The sequence below is a fragment of the Perca fluviatilis genome, chromosome 6 (genome assembly GCF_010015445.1).
Source record: "Perca fluviatilis chromosome 6, GENO_Pfluv_1.0, whole genome shotgun sequence".
Lineage (NCBI taxonomy): Eukaryota > Metazoa > Chordata > Actinopteri > Perciformes > Percidae > Perca > Perca fluviatilis.
The window spans coordinates 14,189,044-14,198,095 of NC_053117.1; positions in this window are offsets into that span (position 1 = coordinate 14,189,044).

The following is a 9,052-nucleotide window of genomic DNA, read 5'->3' on the forward strand; positions in this document are numbered from 1 at the left end:
CGGGACCCCCCTCCACTTGATCCGACTCAAGGATTAACTGATTAGATTTTGGTGGTCAAAGGCTGAGGTCACTGGGGGGAAACAAATATATTAAGTTGCTTCAAAGTCTTTACTACATACTGTATGAGTCTGGACAGACCTGGATATAAACTGCAACTTGACCGGTTGACCGAGGCATACAACTGCAAGGTGCCAATTCTAGTTGCTGACTTCTTTTTGTAAAACTGAAACATTAGAGATATAAACAAGTATTGCACACAACTGTTTACAGTACAGTGCTTGATATTTTGGCAGGAATTGTGTAAATTCTCAATTGATCTGAAAATCTGAAATCTTAGAAGATCACAAAAGCTACACTTTCTGTACTCAAACAAGAAACTCCCCGTAACTGCTCTCTCACTGCTCTCATTCCACACTACTACGAGCATTATGCTTTTGGGTTGTTCATCCGTCCGTCCCATTCTTGTGAATGTAAAATCTCAGGTCCCCCTGCAGGGAATTTCTTCAAATTTGGCACAAACATTCACTTGGACTCAAAGAGGAACTGATTAGATTTTGGTTGTCAAAGGTCACAACAAAACAGGTTTCTGGCCATAACTCAATAATTCCTACGCTATTAGAATACAATTAAGTAATAAACTGAAATGAGGCAGGATGGATCCATGGTTTTGTGTTGTGTACGCCAAATTCTAACCCTACCATGTGAATGTCGCAGCAGAAAGAGACTAATCAAACAAGGCCACACTTCCAATTTTGGAGAGCGCGTGCCAGTTGTAGCCTCAGTTTCCTGTTCTAGCAGACGGGAAAGGCACCCTGTCTGATCTTCTGCTGCTGTAGTCCATGCTTTAAAGTGACGGGTTGTCTGTGTTCAGAAATGCTTTTCTGCATACCACAGTTGGGTTACTGTTGCCTTTCTATCATCTTGAACCAGTCTGGCCATTGTCCTCTGCCATGCCGTTCACTGGATAGTTATCTTTTTGCGGACCATTCTCTGAAAACCCTAGGTGTGTGTGTGTGTGTGTGTGTGTGTGTGTGTAGGGGGTGTGTGTCCCAGGAGATTAGCACTTCCTGAGATAATCAAACAAACACCTCTGGCACCAACAACCATGCCACGTCCGAAGTCCTTTTTAAAATAATTTTATTTATGGGAGCATTTCACGTCACTCAAGGTAACCTTACAGCAGTCAAACAGTAATTAAAAACAAGAACACAGACAGCTACATCCAAACAAAGAACCAAAATGGCAACAGAATCTTAAAGTCATTGCGATATTTAATAGGGAGCCATGGAACTGTTGGGCAGGGGTAATATGATCTACGGAGGGGGTTCTGTTGATGATCCGGGCAGCTAAATTCTGGACCAGTTGGAGTTGTGAGGTAGAGCTTATTAGGCCGGGAGCCAGGTTCACTCCTCAGGATGTTTTTTGCTACCTTTTTTTCACTATTATTTCCTATTATCTTATACCTTGGGCCATCACAATTTGATAATGACCACCCCCAACTCGGCCCCGTTTGGTCTCAGGGGCCACAAAACACCCTTTTTTGGGAAAAGCTTTTGGCGGAATGATGTAATTGTGAATATTAAGGTACTGCAGTTACATAAATGGTCATATAACCTTAAAATTTTGCATGGTGTATCCTGACACATAGGGGAAACTAGCAGAAAACGATTCTGGGGATTGTTGCCTTTTTGCTGTCAAATATCACTCTCAACATACCCCAAAAGACAAATAAATGTCTGTCCGCCTGACAAATTGTCATCAAAAGGGATCATTTTCAAGCATTTTATTATAGACATCACTGCCTTAAATGTACATTAAAAACTTCCCAAGTTTATAAGCTTCAATTTAAGTCCAAGATGACCTTTCTATCTAAAGGATTACAGCTGGTATAACCAAAGTTCTCCACTGCACCTAAAATCGAAGAAAACAGAACTTTCAAGCATTGCCATTCCATATGGGATTAAGCATATTTTTTGCAAGAGTTGAGATTTGACTTATGTAGCCTATTGCTATACTATATGAAGTGAATTACCTTACAAGTGAATAATATTAAGCCCCTAGGTGGACTGGGGTCATGGTGTAAGATAAAACAATGGTAACCAGGTTACACACATAAACACACTAACCAACCAACACACTAACCCAGTGGTGTAGTCTAATGTATTGTAGTTGGTATACTGGGCCTTTTGGGGGGGCATATCAAAGTGTGGGGTCTGGGTGTCCTCTCCCAGGGTTATTTTGAGCACCAAAGACTACTGCATTCTGATTTTTTATATATATATATATATATATATATATATATATATATATATATATATATATATATATATATATATATATATATATATATATATATATACACACACACATACAGTACAGGCCAAAAGTTTGGACACACCTTCTCATTCAATGTGTTTCTTTATTTTCATGACTATTTACATTGTAGATTCTCACTCAAGGCATCAAAACTATGAATGAACACATATGGAATTATGTACTTAACCAAAAAGTGTGAAATAACTGAAAACATGTCTTATATTTTAGATTCTTCAAAGTAGCCACCCTTTGCTTTTTTGATAACTCTGCAAACCCTTGGTGTTCTCTCAATGAGCTTCATGAGGTAGTCACCTGAAATGGTTTTCACTTCACAGGTGTGCTTTGTCAGGGTTAATTAGTGGAAGTTTTTCCCTTATTAATAAAAAAGCAAAGGGTGGCTACTTTGAATAATCTAAAATATAAGACATGTTTTCAGTTATTTCACACTTTTTTGTTAAGTAACATAATCCTATATGTGTTATTATAGTTTTGATTCCTTCAGTGAGAATCTACAATGTTCATAGTCATGAAAATAAAAAGGAAACTCATTGAATGAGAAAGTGTGTCCAAACATTTGGCCTGTACTGTATATATGTATATGTGTGTGTGTATGTACACTTTTATGCACCAATTTATGGTGGGAATACTTTTATTTATCCTCTGAGAAGGAAAACAGATGATATTCAAAATATATCAAAAATATAATGGAATATAAAGCAGTAAGGGGGCTCACAAAAGGTGACCCCAAAGCAACAAGGACAAAATAAAATAGGCTACTTATATTTGTCTTAAATGTGGTGAAGGGAGGATGCTGGTGTTTGTGTAGGCAGAGCATTGGGACCCGGTTGCTACGCACATACTACATACTACACACACACTACGTACTACACACACACTACGTACTGCGCTCAGCAAGGAGCGGGTCAGTGAAAGATGAGAGAAGTCTCATGTTCTGCAGTGTTAGTTTTGTTTGCTGTCACATTACTCAACCCGGTATTTGTGAAAACAAAGTCCTGTCACAAAAATATATGTTGTTGCGTATCATTGTACATTTTTAAGTGGGTATATGGAAATCCTGGAGATTTCTTAGTGGGTATACTGGGTATACCTGCGTATCATGTAGACTACATCACTGCACTAACCAACCAACATCTTAACCCTTCATGTCACATCCTGCAGTTATTCAGCAAAGACAATTTGGAGGTAAGTTGATCTATTTTTCTGGTTATAGAAAGATATTGATTCTATTGGGAGATTGGTGTCCTATATTTTTCTACATGTAAGATGCCCACTCTACTTCTAGATTGATTCAAGTCAAGCGTCAACGTCATATCCTGACTGCCCATGCCAAAAGAGAGTTTGTAGAAGTGGCCGAGGTGAACATACAGAGAAGCAACAAAGAGATCTCAGACCATGTGAAATCACTCGGTCTGAGGAGCAAGTGCAGCAAACAGTACAAGCTTTTCAGAGTTTTATCAACAAATTTCAGCTTGATCTTTCAGATCTTCATCAAATCACAAGAACTTAAGTCACAAATTAGCATCTCTGACCTATCCTTTTTCGCAATAAACAACAAAGCAAAAGGAATTAATCACATGATCAAAGATGCTGAGAATGCACAACTTCCTTCTCCAAGCCAATTCATTTTCATTCATTCAAGATGGAAACTCCTCATTCTACATGCGTGATGTACCACAGACAATGAAGACTCTATCAGAGCGCACCTTCAAAAGTCTATCTGCTGCAGCTGAAACAGTATTCAGCACAGACACTTACATTGACCGTCTTTATTCACCAAAATCAGCTGAGTGAGATCGCAGAGGTTGTGGTGAACGTTTTATAGTTAATGGGCTTAATGTGCTTAATCGACCCGATGATTGGAATGGTTTTGTAGTTGGGAGTGTAGTTTTAACGACTGTGCAGGTGCTTTGTTGACTGATTAGCTGGGTGGGGCCTCCACAGCTGCAGCCAATACCAATCACCTACTTGTATTTAATATTGGCATTTGATATCTCATATCTTAATTACTCTGCTCGGTGTCTTTATCCGGAAATGTGCCGTTTCTCCATTTCTGTCCACGTATCCTCTTGGAGACACTACAAACCTTGCATAAGTTCGCAACATTTCCGCAATCCGACATCTCTTACCTATCCCACCCGCTCCACATACACCCAATACCTTGTTGCAGATGGCCTGTGGAACTGCCAGTCTGCCACTCGAAAGACTGAGTTCATCTCTGGCTTTGCAAGCCTGCAATCCCTTGACTTCTTTGCTCTCACTGAGACCTGGATTACACCGACTAACACATCCACCCCTGCTGCTCTCTCTTCTGCCTACTCTTTCACCCACACACCCAGACCTGATGGTAGAGGCGGGGGTACAGGCATACTCATTAACCCCAAGTGGGCATTTTCTCTCTACCCACTGCTACAGTTCACTCCACTCTCTTTTGAACTTCATGCTGTCACCATAACGCATCCAATACAACTAGTCATTGTTGTTATTTACCACCCACCAGGTGCTCTGGGAGAGTTTTTGGTGGAGCTGGATGTCCTTTAAAAAAAACCAACACTCGACTTGTCTGAAGTAAATAACTATAGACCCGTATCCCTTCTTTCATTTCTTTCCAAAACTCTTGAGCGTGCCATTTATAATCAACTCTCTACCTATCTCCACTAGAACAACCTTCTTGATCCCCACCAGTCTGGCTTCGAGGCTGGCCACTCAATAGAAACTGCCCTCCTTGCGGTCACTGAGCAGCTTCACATCGCTAGAGCAGCCTCTCTCTCTTCCATCATCATCCTTCTGGACCTTTCTGCTGCCATTGACACAGTGAACCACCAGATCCTCAATTCGACACTCCAAGATCTGAGTGTCTCAGGCTCTGTGCTCTCTTTGCTCAAATCTTACCTGGCAGACCAAACCTACCGGGTAACTTGGAGAGGATCTACTTCAGAACCTTGCCCACTCAAAATTAGGGGTCCTCAGGGATCAGTCCTGGGTCCCCTCCTCTTTTCTCTGTACACCAACTCTCTCTGCTCTGTCAATCGGTCGCACGGCTTTTCTTATCACAGCTACGCAGATGACACCCAACTAATTCTCTCCTTTCCGGAGTCTGAAACTCAAGTAGCAGCACGTATTTCGTCCTGTCTTACTTATATTTCTTCTTGGATGTCCACACGCCATCTGAAACTCAACCTTGACAAGACTGAGCTCCTTTTCCTTCCAGGGACCTGACTACAACAATAGACAACTCTGTGTTAGTCCCCACCCAGACTGTAGCTAGAAACCTGGGTGTGACACTTGACGACCAACTAACCTTCACTGCTAACATCGCTGCAACTACCCGATCGTGTAGATATATGCTGCATAACATCAGAAGGATACGTCCCCTCTAACGCAGAAGGCGGCTCAGGTTCTCTTTCAGGCTCTAGTCATCAAAGAAAAGGACCTTTTTTGTTTGCAGTCAATCACGGATGAACTTCTCTTTTTGAGTTTTGCCATTTTTCAGGGCATTCAGCACATCATAGCGCACCTCTTCTGGCATAGCTGCTCCTGAACTTAAACTTGTCAAGGGCTGAGAAGTCTCAAGCTGAAATGGGTTGATAAACCTCTGGAAAGCTTGTACCGTTTGCTGCACTTGCTCCTCAGATCGAGGATCACCATCTCACGTGGTCTGAGATCTTTGTTGCTTCTCTGTATGTTCGCCTCGGCCAATTGTCATTTCCCACATGGCTTCTACAAACTCTCTTTTGGCATGGGCAGTCAGGATATGACGTTGACGCTTGCTTCATAGTTACTGGTTATTCCACAGATCCTAGCAGAATATGTCCCAGACCCTGAGTTTGACTTGAATCAATCTAGAAGTAGAATGGACGCCTTACATGTAGAAAAATATAGGACACCAATCTCCCAATATAATCAATATCTTTCTATAACCAGAAAAATAGATCAACTTACCTCCAAATTGTCTTTGCTGAAAAACTTCAGGATGTGACATGAAGGGTTAAGATGTTGGTTGGTTAGTGCAGTGATGTAGTCTACGTGATACGCAGGTATACGCAGTATACCCACTAAGAAATCTCCAGGATTTCCATATACCCACTTAAAAATGTACAATGATACGCAACAACATATATTTTTATGACAGGACTTTGTTTTCACAAATACCGGGTTGAGTAATGTGACAGCAAACAAAACTAACACTGCAGAACATGCAGAGAGACTTCTCTCATCTTTCACTGACCCGCTCCTTGCTGAGCGCAGTACGTAGTGTGTGTGTAGTACGTAGTGTGTGTGTAGTATGTAGTATGTGCGTAACAACCGGGTCCCAATGCTCCGCCTACACAAACACCAGCATCCTCCCTTCACCACATTTAAGACAAATATAAGTAGCCTATTTTATTTTGTCCTTGTTGCTTTGGGGTCAACTTTTGTGAGCCCCCTTACTGCTTTATATTCCATTATATTTTTGATATATTTTGAATATCATCTGTGTTTTCCTTCTCATAGGATAAATAAAGGTATTCCCACCATAAATTGGTGCATAAAAGTGTACATACACACATACATACACACACACACATACATACATTTATTTATATATATATATATACACACACACAAACACACACACACATATATATACACATACATACACACACATATATACAATTATATATACATACATGCATGTATGTATGTATGTATACATACATGCATGTATGTATGTATGTATACATACATACATACATACATACATACATACATACATACATACATACATAAAAATACATACAATCAGAATTCAGTAGTCTTTGGTGCTCAAAATAAACCTGGGAGAGGACACCCAGACCCCACACTTTGATATGCCCCCCCAAAAGGCCCAGTATACCAACTACAATACATTAGACTACACCACTGGGTTAGTGTGTTGGTTGGTTAGTGTGTTTATGTGTGTAACCTGGTTACCATTGTTTTATCTTACACCATGACCCCAGTCCACCTAGGGGCTTAATATTATTCACTTGTAAGGTAATTCACTTCATATAGTATAGCAATAGGCTACATAAGTCAAATCTCAACTCTTGCAAAAAATATGCTTAATCCCATATGGAATGGCAATGCTTGAAAGTTCTGTTTTCTTCGATTTGAGGTACAGTGGAGAACTTTGGTTATACCAGCTGTAATCCTCTAGATAGAAAGGTCATCTTGGACTTAAATTGAAGCTTATAAACTTGGGAAGTTTTTAATGTACATTTGAGGCAGTGATGTCAATAATAAAATGCTTGAAAATGATCCCTTTTGATGACAATTTGTCAGGCGGACAGACATTTTTTTGTCTTTTGGGGTATGTTGAGGCTGATATTTGACAGCAAAAAGGCAACAATCCCCATAATCCTTTTCTGCTAGTTTCCCCTATGTGTCAGGATACACCATGAAAAATTTTAAGTTTATATGACCATTTATGTAGCTGCAGTACCTTAATATTCACAATTACATCATTCCGCCAAATGCTTTTCCCAAAAAGGGTGTTTTGTGGCCCCTGAGACCAAACGGGGCCGAGTTGGGGGTGGTCATTATCAACTTGTGATGGCCCAAGGTATAAGATAATAGGAAATAATAGTGAAAAAAAGGTAGCAAAAAACATCCTGAGGAGTGGACCTGGCTCCCGGCCTATATAGATCGGGCCCAAAAAATCAAGCCCGACCCTACCCGAGCGTGTGCACGTATCCGAGCCCGACACGTTAACTGTGAGCCCGATTTAAACCCAACATTTTTTTAATCCGTGGGCCGTTATAACTGATGTTCATATTAAATACATACAGTAGGTGTCACATAGATTCTATAGCCACTGCACTCATTATACTAAACATACATTACAAAACTATTACATAACACAATATTACTTAACAGTTGTTTTATTATTATTATTGTACAATCCTTGTACAATCTTACAGTGCTGAGCCCCTCAGGTTGTGGCAGGAAGATACATATATAGCTGCCAGTGGAGCTGCTGTCCCTTCTCCTAGGAGAACTTCCAGCGAATTTTCTGATGTTAGCATTAGGAAATTTGCTATTTTTCCAAAGTGTTAAATCTCTTAGTGAAGATAATTTTTCACAGCGGAGGAAGAAGTGTGTCTCTGTTTCTACCTCCCCTGTTGAGCAGTGAGCACATAGTGTATATACGCTCCTCTCTGGGCAGCCTCTGCTGTCTGAGTGGTCACTGAGCCTGTATTTAGTCAGGATCGGTCTCTGCTTCAGCTCTCTGTCTGTGTGTTTCTCTCTTTGTCAGTCTCTGTGTGCCTCTGTCTGTCGGTCTCTCTGTCTCTGTGTGTGTCTCTCTGTCTGTCTGTGTCTCTGTCTGTCTCAGGAGGCTGGTCCATAGAGGCAGAGGAGTACATGTTTAAATAAACCATTACCAAATCTCAGTATCATTTTTTTAATTCTTTATAAAAAGAATACATTATTGAAATTCTGATTAAAATGCTTCAACAGCAACAACTGCAGGGCAAGAGGAGAAATGGCAAGGAAGAAAATCTTTTATAAACTTATTTTATAAATTCTATTGAGATTTCTTTATATATATATATATATACACACACACACACACACCAAAAGTTTGGACACACCTTCTCATTCAATGTGTTTTCTTTATTTTCATGACTATTTACATTGTAGATTCTTACTGAAGGCATCAAAACTATGAACACGTGGAATTATGTACTTAACAAA